Here is a 16,851-nt window from a genome sequence, read left to right as displayed (position 1 = left end):
ATAAAATAAATAAAAATAATAAAATAAAATAAATAAATAAATAAATCAAGTAAAGTAAAGTAAAGTAAAGTAAAGTAAAGTAGTGGACTAAGTGCCCCTGACGTCACCCACTCTCATCGAGGCGAGCGGTTTTAGCGGCGAATTTGGAGCCGAGTTCCACATTTGCAATCAAACCTGTTGCTAACGCTAACAGGAGCGACCTCGGGGAAAGACGGCGCTCGGTTTATCTGTTTTTAATGTTCATACGGTTTCACATTTTGCCTCCAAACACGTCCATCGCTACTTGTCGCCGTGGAGATAATACGTTTAATACTACACTGTGTAACATTCCAGACAAAGCAAAGCAAAAAAAATGACAGTGGAGCAGGTCACATACGGTAAAATCCACCAGAAAAGTTACATAGTTTACCTTTAACCTCTTGTACACACAGTTTGCAAATGATCACCGAGTTTGACGCCGGTGCGTTTAAAATCCCGCGTCACCTTTTGTCACGTAAAAGTCAAACTGGCGCCGCGTTTCAGACTGATGCTAATAGTCTTATTGTGGCGGAGCTCGTGCTGATAATGTTTTTTCACTCTTTCCTCTTTTGGAGACAAGCGCGAAGTCTTTGGGTCAAATCCGACCCCAAACGTGTCCTTTTCTTCCCGAACGTCCATCACGGCTGAACTCTGGGCCGACCTTGTGGGATTATCAGACTGTGAATGTGTCAGCGCGCTTCAATCACGCCGCCGTGTCCTCTGGCTTTTCATTTCAATGGGATTTTTAATGGAAGGAACCTAAACAGAAACGAAACAAAACACAAACCTTCAGCTTTTGTCTGTAAAATGTCAAGTGGCACAAGTGAAATAATTGGCTTTAATCCCGTCTGGAGAAAAGTTTAAGAGACGTCTTTACAAATGGGCGGCGATGGAAGACGTAGAAAAATATTTGAGGATCCTACGTGGAGTCGTGTTGATTTACTTGACTGCGCTTGTTGGACAAAGTTAACATTGCCTGAGGATTGCTCTGAGCGTTTCCTCTCTTTGTGATAGCCGGCGTCTGTGTAAATACAGCAGAAACAAGGGGATAAGAGTCTGGGGAAATAAAGAAGCACTGAAGGGAATGTTAATGTGGGCCCAAGGGAGCGGGCTATCACCTGAGCGCTCACTGTGAGGAATGCAAACTCAGGTTCAGCCCAGGAGACGGAGCGAGCGGAAAGACAAGCACAGTTATTACCACTGATATAATTACAGACTGGTGACGAAGAGGGAAGGAGATACGGCGCCGGCAGCCATTTTGAATTGGAATTAACTCTAATATTTGACCCTGTGTGACTCCAGTGGGAATCGGAACTTTATGTGGAGAGGCTCGTTTTGTGCGACCGATGATTAGAACAGCACGAGTCCAGATAAAAATAGATTTATTTATACGGCAACTCTCTGTACAAAACACACAAAATGTCCTACTACAGTCACAGCAAAACACCAGATTTAAATCTACTGGACAAATCCTTCTGGTCACAGTCGCCCTTCAGTCTGAGCGACCTGCCGACTCCACGAGGCCACGCCCACAGGAAGTCACACCAGCGGAGACGGAACACGCCTGTACGTCTGTGACTGTTTAAAACTGCCCCGGCGGCTTTTTGTGTAAAAGACGACAAACTGGATCAACAACAGAGTTTTTACTTTTACACAAGAAAATGTGCATACGTCCTTCCCTCCTTATACCCATGTGTCCTTGTGTCCTTCCTTGACTCCTTGTGCCCTTTCTTCCTTGTTTCCTTGTTTCCTTGTTTCCTTGTGTCCTTTATCATGCCACATGCTTCAGTGACTCCAGCTCTGTGGACTTTCCTTCCTTTCTTCCTTCCTTCCTTCCGTCCTTTCCTCACCGTGTGACTGAAGAGAAATGAACAGAACAAACATAAATATGACCTCAGTGTGTCTGTGAGGAAGTGTGGTGTGTTCAGATGTGTTGTGTGTGTTGTGTGTGTTGTGTGTGTTGTGTGTGTTGTGTGTGTTGTGTGTTCAGACATGTTGTGTGTGTTGTGTGTGTTATGTGTTCAGATGTGTTATGTGTTCAGATGTGTTGTGTTGTGTGTTCAGACGGGTTGTGTGTGTTGTGTGTTGTGTGTGTTGTGTGTGTTGTGTGTTCAGATGTGTTGTGTGTGTTGTGTGTTCAGACGGGTTGTGTGTGTTGTGTGTTCAGATGTGTTGTGTGTGTTGTGTGTTCAGATGTGTTGTGTGTGTTGTGTGTTGTGTGTGTTGTGTGTTCAGATGTGTTGTGTGTGTTGTGTGTTCAGACGTGTTGTGTGTGTTGTGTGTTGTGTGTGTTGTGTGTTCAGACGTGTTGTGTGTCGTGTGTGTTGTGTGTGTTGTGTGTTCAGATGTGTTGTGTGTGTTGTGTGTTCAGATCTGTTGTGTGTGTTCAGATGTGTTGTGTGTTGTGTGTGTTGTGTGTGTTGTGTGTTGTGTGTGTTGTGTGTGTTGTGTGTTCAGATGTGTTGTGTGTGTTGTGTGTTCAGACGGGTTGTGTGTGTTGTGTGTTCAGATGTGTTGTGTGTGTTGTGTGTTCAGATGTGTTGTGTGTGTTGTGTGTTGTGTGTGTTGTGTGTTCAGATGTGTTGTGTGTGTTGTGTGTTCAGACGTGTTGTGTGTGTTGTGTGTTGTGTGTGTTGTGTGTTCAGACGTGTTGTGTGTCGTGTGTGTTGTGTGTGTTGTGTGTTCAGATGTGTTGTGTGTGTTGTGTGTTCAGATCTGTTGTGTGTGTTCAGATGTGTTGTGTGTGTTGTGTGTGTTGTGTGTTCAGACGTGTTGTGTGTCGTGTGTGTTGTGTGTGTTGTGTGTTCAGATGTGTTGTGTGTGTTGTGTGTTCAGATCTGTTGTGTGTGTTCAGATGTGTTGTGTGTGTTGTGTGTTCAGATGTGTTGTGTGTGTTGTGTGTTCAGATGTGTTGTGTGTGTTGTGTGTTCAGATGTGTTGTGTGTGTTGTGTGTTCAGATGTGTTGTGTGTGTTGTGTGTGTTGTGTGTTGTGTGTGTTGTGTGTTCAGATGTGTTGTGTGTGTTGTGTGTTCAGACGTGTCGTGTGTGTTGTGTGTTGTGTGTGTTGTGTGTTCAGACATGTTGTGTGTGTTGTGTGTGTTATGTGTTCAGATGTGTTATGTGTTCAGATGTGTTGTGTTGTGTGTTCAGACGGGTTGTGTGTGTTGTGTGTGTTGTGTGTTGTGTGTGTTGTGTGTTCAGACGTGTTGTGTGTTCAGATGTGTTGTGTTGTGTGTTCAGACGGGTTGTGTGTGTTGTGTGTTGTGTGTGTTGTGTGTGTTGTGTGTTCAGATGTGTTGTGTGTGTTGTGTGTTCAGATCTGTTGTGTGTGTTCAGATGTGTTGTGTGTGTTGTGTGTGTTGTGTGTTCAGATGTGTTGTGTGTGTTGTGTGTTCAGATGTGTTGTGTGTGTTGTGTGTGTTGTGTGTTGTGTGTGTTGTGTGTTCAGATGTGTTGTGTGTGTTGTGTGTTCAGACGTGTTGTGTGTGTTGTGTGTTGTGTGTGTTGTGTGTGTTGTGTGTTCAGACGTGTTGTGTGTTGTGTGTGTTGTGTGTGTTGTGTGTTCAGACGTGTTGTGTGTGTTGTGTGTTGTGTGTGTTGTGTGTGTTGTGTGTTCAGACGTGTTGTGTGTTGTGTGTGTTGTGTGTTGTGTGTTCAGACGTGTTGTGTGTTGTGTGTGTTGTGTGTTGTGTGTGTTGTGTGTGTTGTGTGTTGTGTGTTCAGACGTGTTGTGTGTTGTGTGTGTTGTGTGTGTTGTGTGTTGTGTGTGTTGTGTGTGTTGTGTGTGTCGTGTGTTCAGACGTGTTGTGTGCGTTGTGTTGTGTGTTGTGTGTGTTGTGTGTTCAGACGTGTCGTGTGTGTTGTGTGTGTTGTGTGTGTTGTGTGTTGTGTGTGTTGTGTGTGTGTTGTGTGTTCTGTGTGTTGTGTGTTCAGACTTGTTGTGTGTTGTGTGTCGTGTGTGTCGTGTGTGTTGTGTGTGTTGTGTGTGTTGTGTGTGTTGTGTGTGTTGTGTGTTCAGATGTGTTGTGTGTGTTGTGTGTGGTGTGTGTTGTGTGTGTGTTGTGTGTTGTGTGTGTTGTGTGTTCAGACTTGTCTCTTTCTCCAGTTTAAGTTAAACCCTCAGCCTCTGACAGATTCTAAATTAAACTTAATTAAATAAAATAAATCAGTTCCTACATTTAAAATTCTGAGGCTATAAATTTGACCAAACAGCCTCGTTCTAGAGCAGCAAAGTGTTTAATTAAAAACCCTAACACCAAAATTAAAACACACAGAGTTGTACATCTCAAGACAACAGGAAATATAAATGCACCAGGATCAGATCTGGAGACGAGTCCTGGGTCAGTTTTTTACCGTGGGGACTTTTTCTTTGCACTAGAGGGAAAAGTTTGGTTATTTTTCTGTGGTGCAATGAGATTTGGGCTGTAGAAGTTTGAATTATGAACTTTTATGACTCATTATAGACACTACGCTCATATATTTAACAATACTGTACATTGATAGTACTTTTTTGGGGGGTAATTCTGCTTTTTGGTTGGTCTGATTTGGTTTAAAAATCATTGTTTGTCAATTATATTTACGGGTCAAACTGAGAGACGTTAACCCTGAGATTCCACCTCATCACAAACGATCTTTTTACTGAACAAACGAGGCCATAATCCACAGGGAGAACACGCAAACACTCATTCAGATTTACCACAGGACAACAGTTTGCCCTGAACCACATGCCTCGAGTTACAGCCTAATAACTCCTCCTCCTCCTCCTCCTCCTCCTCCTCCTCGTGACTTAATGACTAACCAGCTCAAAGTCATTAACGCCACGCCCCCCCGCTCACCTTAAAGCCCCCTCTCTGCGCGCACACATCCATCATCACACAGAAAATACTTCACCTCAACATCTGGGGCCCGGGCGGCGACTGGAACCGCACAGAAAACTCGGGCTAATTTCCTCTTTCCGTTTCCATATTTAAAGTGTTTCTCAAAGTCGATGTTAAGTAGGAGCGCGGTCCATCATTAGCTCCTCTCTGGGCTGGATGCTCCGAGCGGGCGGGGGGGGGGGAGCGGGGGGAGAGACGCCGATAAATCAACATTTTATGGCTCCTCTGGGCGGCGCGGATCAGGCCGGGTCTGCGCTGGGACATTAAGGGTTTTCAAATGGGCCACAGCTGAGGCGCGTGACCGGGGAACACGACACGTCTCAGGATCAGCGCACAGACGAGTCGCAGCTTAAACACACTTATATCAACTGTACTGTCTGTCCTGAAGTGAATAAAGTGCAGCGTTTATTTATAACGACCGATTTAAAGGAACAGTACCTGATTTGTGTTGTGTCATAGTTAAAGTTAAAGGTCAAATGTCACACAAAAGTGGCTCTTGTGAAGTTTAATCCATGTTCTAATGTTGTTATCGCATCAAAAACAGACCTGGAGTTGTGTTTTGTTTCATTCACACATGTTTGAGTCACACTTTATTATTAGTCTGTTACATCTACAAAGATCAAAATGCAACGTTCCACCTTGTGATGTCATCAAGTGGTAGTTTTCAACTGGTTTAACTCCTCCTCCTTTTACCTTTAGTTCAGTCGAGATAAGTGACAACTCCAGGACTGAAATGATCCAAATGATTCTATAAATGAAGGTGTGTGGAGTTTAAAAACACAGTGGAGCACTTCCTGTATCACCACATGATGACATCACAAGGTGGAACAGAGTGTTTTCAGTTTGAGAGAAGAGCTCAGCCTAAATCTGCAGAAACAAAACACAACTCCAGGTCTGTTTTTGATGAGGAAACAACATTAGAACAGAGAGAATAGTGTAAAATGGGCCGTTTAAACTTCTAAAATAGTGTAGTATCGGCTTTTAAATATTAGATATCGATATCCTAGTTATTTAGTTACTTACAAGACCGACAGTATCAGGTCGAAGTGTACACCTGACAGCAAAAGATGTCGTTGTAGGAATGAAGACGTCGCCCAGTTGTGGTCAGATTACTGCTGGACACTGCCTTATATCTTTCATAATCCACGTGCTCCTGCTCCTTGTTTTGCCTCCTGTGTGCTCCTTCCCCTCCCTCACCTGCCTGAGTCTGGAGCTGGGAGGAGTTCCTGGCTCCTCCCACGCGCACTTGAATTCCATCAGCACAATCATCGCCACCTGCCGTGGATAAGAGGAGCCAGGACCAGACACTCGGGGCCAGATCGTCTGCGTGTCCACATCCTGCTTCCTGGAGCATCCCAGCTCCCTCGCTTCCGGCTCTGCTCCGACCCTGCTCTGACGTCGCTTCCCAGCCCTGGTACTGTCTTGTCTTGTCTCTGCACTCCACGTCACCGGACCCTGGCTCCCACTCTGCTCCCTGCCCCGGTGCTGCCCGCACCGTCGTCTCCGCTGGCTCCACGTTTTGCCCCTGGATCCTGGCTCGTAACTCGTCCCTGCTCATCGCCAGATCTACCCTCGTTTCTATACTATTTATCACTACTGTAAATAAACACTGTAAACATTCCCCAAGTTCTGCATCTTCTGGTCCAATTTGCCTTTGCCATTACAACAATATCTGTCTGAAGGAGGCGGTAAGGACACTGAAACTGGAAACATCTATTGTCTCCAGTTTAAGGAGAGAATACTTGGTGGTGATTGGAAAGACAATTTTCATAGATTGGCCGCCATGTCTCTACACATCAGCCCCAGGGCAGCTGCGGCTACAGACGTAACCAGAGACACTTTGAGGCAGTTTTGTCCAACAATATAAACTCATGTAAATAACCTCTTATTATAAAGAAGACACATGCAAGACCATGGACTGTAAGTATAAGACTCTTAAAAGGCAAGATAGAAAACTGAAAGTGAAAGTGACGGTTTTATTACAGTGTGGCTGAGCCTTATCTGTGTTTTATTTCTAATATCTTAAACCTACATTGTATTAACTTTCATCTCTTCATCTCGGGTAATAAATCCTTCAGATGTCGGCTCCGGACTCGCCGTGTGGGAGTTCGTGTTTTGAGGCGGTGTTTTCAGCACCACGGACAGCGACACACTCCACTCCCCCAAACTCGCAGTAATAATCTCACATCTTGTGTTTTTATTATTTCATAAAACAAATGGTTATTAAAGCATCGTTCCCGTCGTGTTTCTCCGCAGCCAAACAACCCTCCCAGAGCCTGACTTAAGCCAGAGCAATATTGTGACTAATGGTTAAATATTTTTTAATTTTCTGCTAGACCAGCTCACTGCGACTGCATTTGTCTGATGAAATATTCTCTCACACGAAACTCCAACACTTTTAAAGCAAAATGTTGGCTTATGTTACAACTACGACAATGGAACAGACGCAATATGGAAGTATTAGCCTGTCGCTCTGTGCTCGGGCAAAATGAACACAGAATTAAGAGAAAATATAAAAACATTCAGTAGATTTTTAGTCACAGCCAAATCCCATTCACACGTTACATTATTATTTGGACTTTAAATACAACAGCAAAATAAGCAGTGAGTTTATTTACACAAACTGTGGCTGTTTCTGAAATTAGTGAAGGTGTTTGGAGTTTAAAAACACATTAAAAACACATTAAAAACACATTAAAAACACATTAAAAACACAATAAAACACATCAGAAAATCACGTAACATGGGCCCTTTAAGGTTGAGCAGGTTCAGCAGCTCCAAGAAATGATCCAAATGATTCTATAAATGAAAGTGTGTGGAGTTTAAAAACACAGTGGAGCACTTCCTGTATCACCACACGATGACATCACAAGGTGGAACAGAGTGTTTTCAGTTTGAGAGAAGAACTCAGCCTAAATCTGCAGAAACAAAACACAACTCCAGGTCTGTGTGTGACGAGGAAACGACATTAAAACAGATAAATCTTAATACGAGCTCTGCGATTAATTAAAGTATAAGTGAGAAGCTACAACAGAAAAGTTACATAGTGCAGCTTTAAGTGAATAATTAAAACGAGTCTACGTCATAAACAAACACTGCACATGAACAAAGGGCCAATAGAACCACAACAAACCGACGTTTTGTCACATTTTATTGATGCTATAACCCGCGAGGATAAAAAAAACATTATCGTCAACACAAATGAACCGGTCAGCGCTGGTCTCTGCTCTGAGCCGTCCACATTCTGCCAACATGTGAGGAATTGCCTTTTAATTGAGCCGTATCGCCGCATCGATCTGCTGCTCAAACCTCGCCGACGTGCTGGAAAGTGCCGGCAGGACAAATGCGTCATCTGTGGCAGGGCATCTGAGGTCTCTGAGGGTCAGCGGTCAGCGGTAATGACCCGGTGCTGTGGCGTTTCTCTCTCATCAGAACCACAGAGACGTAGAAAAAAAACGCACGACGAGGAAGTAAAATGGCTCCCGACAAAGATATTACTGTTCCCCGTGACATCAAAGACATGCAAATCCGTGTTCAGATCAGAGCGGAGACGAAATTCAGACGAGTTTTGCTTCGTACAAACTGAAAACTATGAACTCACCTGCTCCAGTGGCTCAGGGGAGGGGGAGATTTATACAGGGAAGGTTGAGGGTTCAATCCCAGCACTGGACAGGTCATATCGCTGTTTATTTATGTGTCAGGGACCGTGGACAAATTCATTAATCTTACAAAAGAAAAGATGATTTGTACCAGTTTTTCACTACCGCTACTTTCCATCTGCAGCAACTGGTCAGTTCATCATTAACATCAGCGGTAAAATAAAATAAAAATAAATAAATAAAATGTCCCCGTGTCCAGTACAGCGTGTTTCCTACAGTCCAAACCAACGTAAACAATCATTATGTGCAGCGTTTTTGTATTTATTTATGATATTGTATCTTTATTTATACAAGAAGAGCCCAATGAGACCAGACCAGACTCTACTTTTCATGAGCTACTTGTTCAAATACAGAAAAATACAAACAAAAACAAACAAAACAAGTCCATAAGTCCATTTAAAACATTAAAAACAAGAGCAGGTGTGATTATAAATTGCATTTTTGGCACCAATTTTGTAATGTCTTTTGAAATATATTCCATTTTTGGGGAGTAACACAACCAAAAGCTCTTTTTCCATCTCAGTTCTGATGAGACGAGTCCTTTTTGTCCAGGCTCAGTGAGATACTGACCCCTCTGACCACGACCGACTCTCCACACACCACATTAAAACAAGTCAACGTGAGTCAAGTCGTGTCTTGCTTAAGGACACAACAACAGAACCACTGCTGCCCTGTTGAACCTGCTCCTCTCAGCACCTCCCACCCAGGATCCAACCAGATCCTGCTGTTTTTATTTCACTATTGTGTCTGTAAATCAAGATCTGAACATTAATAACAGACAAATCAGGTCCTTCTGTCCCCGAGGTCGCCCCTGTTAGCGTTAGCGACAGGTTTGATTGACAGCGTTGCTAAGCGCTTGTACCGTGCTAAACCAGCGGTGTGGGCGGGAAGGGGCGTTACTGTCATCAGCCTCGCTCCTGATTGGCTCTTTGGTTGCTATGATACTCGTGGGCAGAGTTACAAATATGAAACTCTGCTCCAGATTAGCCGCTATAACTGTTAGCCTCGATGAGCTTCAGCGCTGTGGTGACGTCGCACTCACTTAGTCGCTTCTTGATACAGTCTATGATCTGAAATGAGCAATAAAATTCAATAAAAAAGTGAGAAAGGTCAGGTTTATTGTGTCGTTCGCTCAAAAAAAACACTATTCCACGCTAATATGCGACGACGACAGAACTTATTTTCCAGTTCTTCAGCTGTAAGAGTCAGTCGGACGCAGCTGGAGCGTTTCTTATTGTGCAACAGTTGATGGAAACTTTCGCTGTACCTGGAGGGACAAAAAAAGATCTCAGTTCAGTTTCCAGCGTTAATGGTGTAGTCTCCGTCTTTTCTTCCTCATCATTACGCCAAAGCTTCGACTTGCCGAGGTCAGGAAATCAAATTGCTTCCGAACAAAGATATCTCTGTTACCGCGACTTCAAATGCCGAGCGATTCACAGAGTACTTATGTCCAGGCTGGATCTGAAAGCGCAGATTGGCCGGTCCACATGCCCTTTAATTCGAAAGGCTTTTCATCTGCCTCCTGGACACGGCACCACGGGCGAAGCCGAGTCTGACTCCCAACTCGGCTTTCAGCAAAACATAAACCACTTTTCGACTAACTTCAATTTGTGAAACATACCTTCGGGGGAAACATATTGAGCATTTTCTTATATAAGAGTGATGCGGCGCGATGGTAGAGCCGTCCGGTGAAAGAGATGTCAAATGGAACATCAAATAACAAACAAACACGATGGTTTGATGCAGGGCAGAGAGCTAACATTTCAAATAAATCTATATCAAAATGTCACCCAGAGCCGCGGCTATATGTTACCCTATCAACCAAAACAAACGTGGCATTTTCGATAATGCCAATCTGTTCTATATGGACCGGAACGCTTTAGAACAAAGTCATGAAAATACATATTGTGTTTACATTCAAATTTAAAGGCCTTTCGGACAAAGCGCCGGTGTCACGAGCGTTTACGACTCGTCCAAATAGAAACAGAAATGATTTTATAAAAAGCAGTGGACAGATTTTCACAAAGACGATTCCGAAAAGTTTGGAATGATTTCTCGTAGTGTCTCATCAAACTCTGAGCAGGGGAGAAGCTCGTCTGTGTAATGAGAAGTACTGCGTTTAATTAACCTACCAAACTTGTTAACTCCGATCCAGAAGCAAATGCAAAAAAGCAATTACCTGAAAATGAAAGTGCCTAAGAACTACTTGGTTATGGTGACGTGAAGTGGATAATTTAGAGCTGTAGGCAAGAAGCATCCAGCTGTGCACCCAAGAAGAAGAAGAAGAAGAAGAAGAAGAAGAACATATGTCACGACAATCATGAAACCAGAGACTGTTTGTATAAATGGACACGGCTAACGTGCTAGCTACGTGTTCAAACAGGAAGTGATCATGTTTGCACTTCCTGCTCCATCGTCCAATTCACTTTCTGTGTAAAAACTGTCTCCTCTCTGTCTCTGCTGCTTCAGACTCATTTGGGGTTTAAATGTTCGTATTAACCCTCTACATGATCCTGGGGTTTTTTTATGGCGTCATTTGTCGATGTTTAAGTTGAGTAGACAGAAATCGAGGGCGCGGTAACAAAAAGTGAGCAGTGAAAATGTGAAAGTGAGCACAAAACTGGCTCTTTATCCTCCCGCAGGCGCCCTCAGACAGAGAGAGGGCGCTGGAGAGTGAACACCGGGTACATGTGCTCTCTGTCACAGGTTTTGTACTTTCACTTTTTCACCGTTCGCTTTTAGTGACCGTACCCTTGATTTCTGTTTACTCAACTTAAACATCGACAAATGACGCCATAGTTTTTATTTCACTATTGTGTCTGTAAATATGATTAAGTATACTAAGTAAATATTTTTTGAGTTTATTCATTTATTTTGTGTTATTTTGAGTTTTTTTTTTTTTTAGTTTTTAGTTTTGTTGTTTTTTTTTGGGTTTTTTTTAGTTTATTTATTTATTTTGTGTTATTTTGGGGGGGTTTTGTCTGTTTGTTTTGTTTTTACTTATTTTGAGTTTGTTTTTTTTCCTGTCTCCTCTCTCTGTCTCTGCTGCTTCAGACTCATTTTGGTCTTAAATGTTCAGATTAACCCTCTACATGATCCTGGTGTTCATTTTTTGAGTTATTTAGATTTTATTATTATTATTATTATTATTATTATTATTATTATTATTATTATTATATATGTATTAAAATGTTTTGTTATTTTGAGTTTTGTTTGTTTGGGGATTTTTTTGTTATTTTTACTATATTTTTTTTTTTTTGTTGTTGTTGGTTGTTAAATTTTTAATTTATTTTCTTTTTTGTTATTTTGACTTGTTTTTTTTATTTAATTATTTTTTATTTTGAGTTTATTTTTTGTTTTTTTTAATCTGTCCTCTCTCTGTCTCTGCTGCTTCAGACTCATTCTGGTCTTAAATGTTCGTATTAACCCTCTACATGATCCTGGGGTTTTTATTTCACTATTGTGTCTGTAAATCAAGATCTGAACATTAATAACAGACAAATCAGGTCCTTCTTTCCCCGAGGTCGCTCCTGTTAGCGTTAGCAACAGGTTTGATTGACAGCGTTGCTAAGCGCCTGCTCCCTGTTAAACCAACGGTGTGGGCGGGAAGGGGCGTTACCTTCAACAGCGTCGCTCCTGATTGGCTCTTTGGTTGCTATGATACTCTTGGTCATAATTCCAAATGTGAAACTCTGCTCCAGATTAGCGCCTGTACCTGCTCCAGCCTCGATGAGCTTCATTTGGAGCCAAACGCTGTGGTGATGTCACACTCACTTCTTTACAGATTATAATCCAGATTTAATTGTTTGAAATGTGGACTCAAAATGACCCAAAGTTCAAAGTCAGTTTTTCTGTTATGAGCAGCTGAGTTTGTCGATTGCTTCATAAATAAAGTTTGCCTGTGATCCAGAACACTCACATCTTCAACATTTTATGAAGCTGTGAGTCTGGACGCTGGTGAATCGCCCCGTGTTCAGATGGGCGTGATCGACAGGTGGATTAGCCAATCAGGGACGGGCGTGGTCTGTCCTCAGTGGAAATAATAAAGGACAAAAAAAATATCACAGCGGCTAAAAAACACGTCAGATTGAAGAGTCTGTGAATCTGAGGTGAGAGGAATGTGATTTTATTTTATTTTATGTGTCACTGAAATAAACAGCTCTGATTGGACGATCACGTTTGACCGGGATGCGCACTGTGTTGTGACGGCGGTCTGAAGGGGAAGTGGCTTAGAGCAGAGAGCAAAGGGAAGGGAGACTCAGACCATCATAAATTAAACGAGCGTAACATTTTAGAGGCTCTGGAGGGGGAGTTACTTAGCACGGAGAGCAAAAAAAGTGGGACTCAGAGGATCAAAAAATGAAAATGAAACTAATTTAAAATTTAAGATGCTGTGAAGGGGGAGTTACTTAGTGTGGAGAGCAACGTAAGGGGAGACTCAGAAGATTAAGAATGAAATGTATTTTACATTTTAGATGCTCTGAAGGGGGAGTCACTTAACACGGAGAGCAAAGGACGGGGGACTCAGAGCACCAAAAATTAAACTGAAACTTATTTAACATTTTAGATGCTCTGAAGGGGAGCTACTTAGTGTGGAGAGCAAAGAAAGGGGAGACTCAGAGGATCAAAAATCAAACTTATTTCACATTTTAGATGCTCTGAAGAGGAGTTACTTAGCACAAAGAGCAAAGAAAGAGGAAATTTAGAGGCAAAACAAAGGAAAAACGATGATCTAAACCAGCAGATACAGTGATATCAGTTCGTCGTGTTTCTTCTTTAAGTCCCATTTAAATCCCATCAGTTCAAACTCTCATCTCTCTATGAACGACTTTGTTTTGTCGTTGTATAAAAATGTTGAATTCTGTGTCGTTTTCTCAGTATTTTTCTTCTTCTGCAGATGTGTTTGCAGTGTTCCCGCCTCGCGCCCTGCGTCTTTCGCCCGGCTTGTCTCCGCTCCGCTCATCACACGACGCAGATCAAATCGTTCCACAGAGCAGACTTCATCAGCGCAATCCCCTCCTCCCGCTGCGGGGCATCTGACACAGCCCAGCGGCGCGCTCAGATAATCAAACACCTGACAACGCGGCGTCACGTGCCCCGGTGCGGCTGGGGGCCTCTGTGCGGAGCCATTACAGAACTGTCGACACGGATCTGAGCGCGAGAGCGGCTCTGACAAACGCTCACTCTGCGCCGCTCAAATGGGACATGAAACTACTGTCAATAACACGACGGCGGCGGCGACGGCGACGACATGATGCACACGTTTCAAACTCTATTTCAATACAAGGACCAGACTGGAGACTTAAAACTGATCCCGACACTACGACGATAAAAAACCCCACTTTATTTAGACAAATAAGGCAATTTTCAGCTTTAAATACTCGTACTTTATGTTCTACTCTCACGTGTATTTGTTCTGTGTACTGGTTCGTTTCTGTCGTGTGAATGTGTGGGAGTCTAGTTTCACTATTACTTTTACTGTTAATTAGTATCTGACCCTACAAAATACAAATACCACAAGTATACTGATGGAAATATGTGCAGTACCTGGAAAAAAAGAAAATAAAAAGATCTGAGTTTGTTAATCGTTTAATTGTCTTTGTCGTATTTGCCTCATCATTAAAGAGGAGGTATTTACTTCTATGTTGTATTAAAGAGGAGGTATTTACTTCTGTGGGGTATTAAAGAGGAGGTATTTACTTCTCTGGGGTATTAAAGAGGAGGTATTTTGACATATTTCGATCACCATGTTCCTGTTTATTGTTTTGTAAAAGTTATATTCGCCAAAAACAACAGTATTAACATGTTTCATAAGTTTCACTTTCATTTTTTCCGCTCTGAGTCTCTTCTCTCTGTGCTCTCTGTGCTAAGCCTCTCCCCCTTCAGAGCACTACCACAACACAATCAGCTGCATCGCACTAATGAAACTACTGCACATCACACTAGGTTTGTGAAGTTGTATGTACAGTTTTGTCGTGTGGACCGTGGGTGATGGTTTGAATATGGCCCGGGTGAGATCGCTAAATGACTCAGACATGCATGGATGACTCTTCATGTTTTTTCATAATACCTCGTCTTTAAGTCAAAGCTTCACGTCGTCGTGTTCAGGAAATGAAAGATCTGTTTGTCGACACGTGTAAACGTGGGAGATATAAACAAAGATGGATCATATCGAGATGTACAAAAGAAAAAAGTATTTCATCTGTAATAAATAAGAGAGCGAGGGAGTAAGAAGAGTAATGAGTAATGAGTAATGAGTAATGAGTAATGAGTAATCCTCCAGACGGGCTGTACAGGGATACGTCTGATACATCTTATGTATCTCATGGATCTGGGCTTGTTTGGGTCATTTTAATGTTCATTTCTCTTCTGTTTGTATTGGATTCTGATGGATCGTCATAGTAACGTCTAAATAACATCATCAGTTGCACAAAGTGGATCAACGAGAACAAGAACGAGAACGAGAACGAGAGCAAGAACAAAAACAACAATGAGAACAAGAACAACATTTTTATCTTCTAAAAAAACTGTGGTTTCAATGAACAGTACAATAATACACAGTACAGTAATGCAGGGCCGGCCCAGACTATAAGCAGACTGAGCAGCTACTCAGGGGCCCAGTGGGGGCCTCAGTGGGAGCCCATACATTTATAGTGAAAATAATATAATGTGTAAAGTTTCATTGGAAAAAGGCCTTGTGTGTTTACAGCAGAATAATTACTCCTGTCAAAACATTTAATCATTTTTTATTTTTATATATATATTTTTATTTTTTATTTTATCTGTATTAGAAAAATATGAGCTGCTGTCCACATGTGTTTTTGGGGCAAATGCAGCTCTGTGTTTACCCCGGACCCTGAGCCGCTGAGGCACATGTGAACTGTTCAGTTACATTTAAAGTTTTTGAGTTTAATTTATCTAAAATCTTGGGCATCAGGGATAAACGAAAATGATACGTTGGCAAAGACGAAAACAAACAAACTAAAGGTGTAAAGGATGAGCCACGTAAACACAGCACGGGCACTATAATTACACTGTCGGCTTTTCTTTCACAACCATCAGGCTCCTGTGATGTTTCTGTGATGTTTCTGTGATGTTTCTGTGATGTTTCTGTGATGTTTCTGTGATGTTTCTGTGATGTTTCTCGTTAAATAAATATACATCACAACATTGTTTATCAGGACGAGACGTGAAGTGTCATACAGTATGTGACTCCCTCATTTACATAATCCACTGAATATGTAAATGAGGGAGTCTGGGTTACAGATTATGTAAGTTACTGTTACCTGGTGCGTTCAGTTGATTTTAAAGAGGAGATATGATGCAAAATGGACTTTCTAGAGTTTTCTCCCGTGTTATAAAACTGTTCCCTTCTAGCGATTTCTCCTGGGCCTTATTTGAATCCTCCTTGATGCAAAACTGTACACTACAACTTCACAAACCTGATGCTATGTTCAGTAGTTTCATGAGCAGATCGTGTTGTGATCGCGCTCTGAAGGGGGAGCGACGTACGTGAAACTGCTAAAACATGTTAATACGTTGTTTTTTGGTAAATGTAGCACTTTCTAAACAGTAAAAGTAAACATGGAGGTACATGTGTGTAACTGTGCGATGTGTCATACTGCCTCTTTAACGACTGTGACTTCAGATACAGTGTTGGCGTTCGTGACAACAGCTTTTCATACAAATTAAACCCCTCTGAAGAGCTGATTAAACACCTGACACCACTCACATCTCCAGCCTCGGTCTCCACTCCCGCTCCACGCTCCCCTCTCCTCAGCCCCATCTCCGCCGTGTCTACCCCGATCTGCGCCCGAGCCCCTGGTCTGACAAGCTCTTCTCGGGCCTGACATCTGGATAAATGCCTCCTCGCTCATGTGCCGGCTCCCGTTCCCCCAGCCCTCCTCCGCAGCCCTCCCGCCGTCTCTAAAGAGCATCAAAATGTCACCCAGCCAAACGCACAAACCCTGATTTATGGACTCACGGCGGGATGTGGAGGCTAAATTAACACGTAACAAGCTGTAGGGTTGTGCTGCGTGTCCTGTGCTCATATATTTTATGTAGCAAGGTCAGGGATAAATGCATGTTTATGAGCGGCCCTGGATGGGAGCATTAAAAATGATGTAGCGGGCTAATGGCGGCCTTTTGTTGTGTGGCTATAGGGCTGGGTAATTGCGTCGTATGGGCTGCATTTAAGATAATGCAAAGCTAATGCGCCGGTGGAGAATGCCAGGGATCGTCCGTAAAGTGCTACAGTAAGAGCTAAGAGGCGGCGGCTTTCAGCAGCTAAAGACGT

The sequence above is a fragment of the Periophthalmus magnuspinnatus genome, chromosome 16 (genome assembly GCF_009829125.3).
Source record: "Periophthalmus magnuspinnatus isolate fPerMag1 chromosome 16, fPerMag1.2.pri, whole genome shotgun sequence".
Taxonomy (NCBI): domain Eukaryota; kingdom Metazoa; phylum Chordata; class Actinopteri; order Gobiiformes; family Gobiidae; genus Periophthalmus; species Periophthalmus magnuspinnatus.
The sequence above is the reverse complement of the archived record's forward strand: the minus strand, read 5'-3'. Positions refer to the sequence as shown.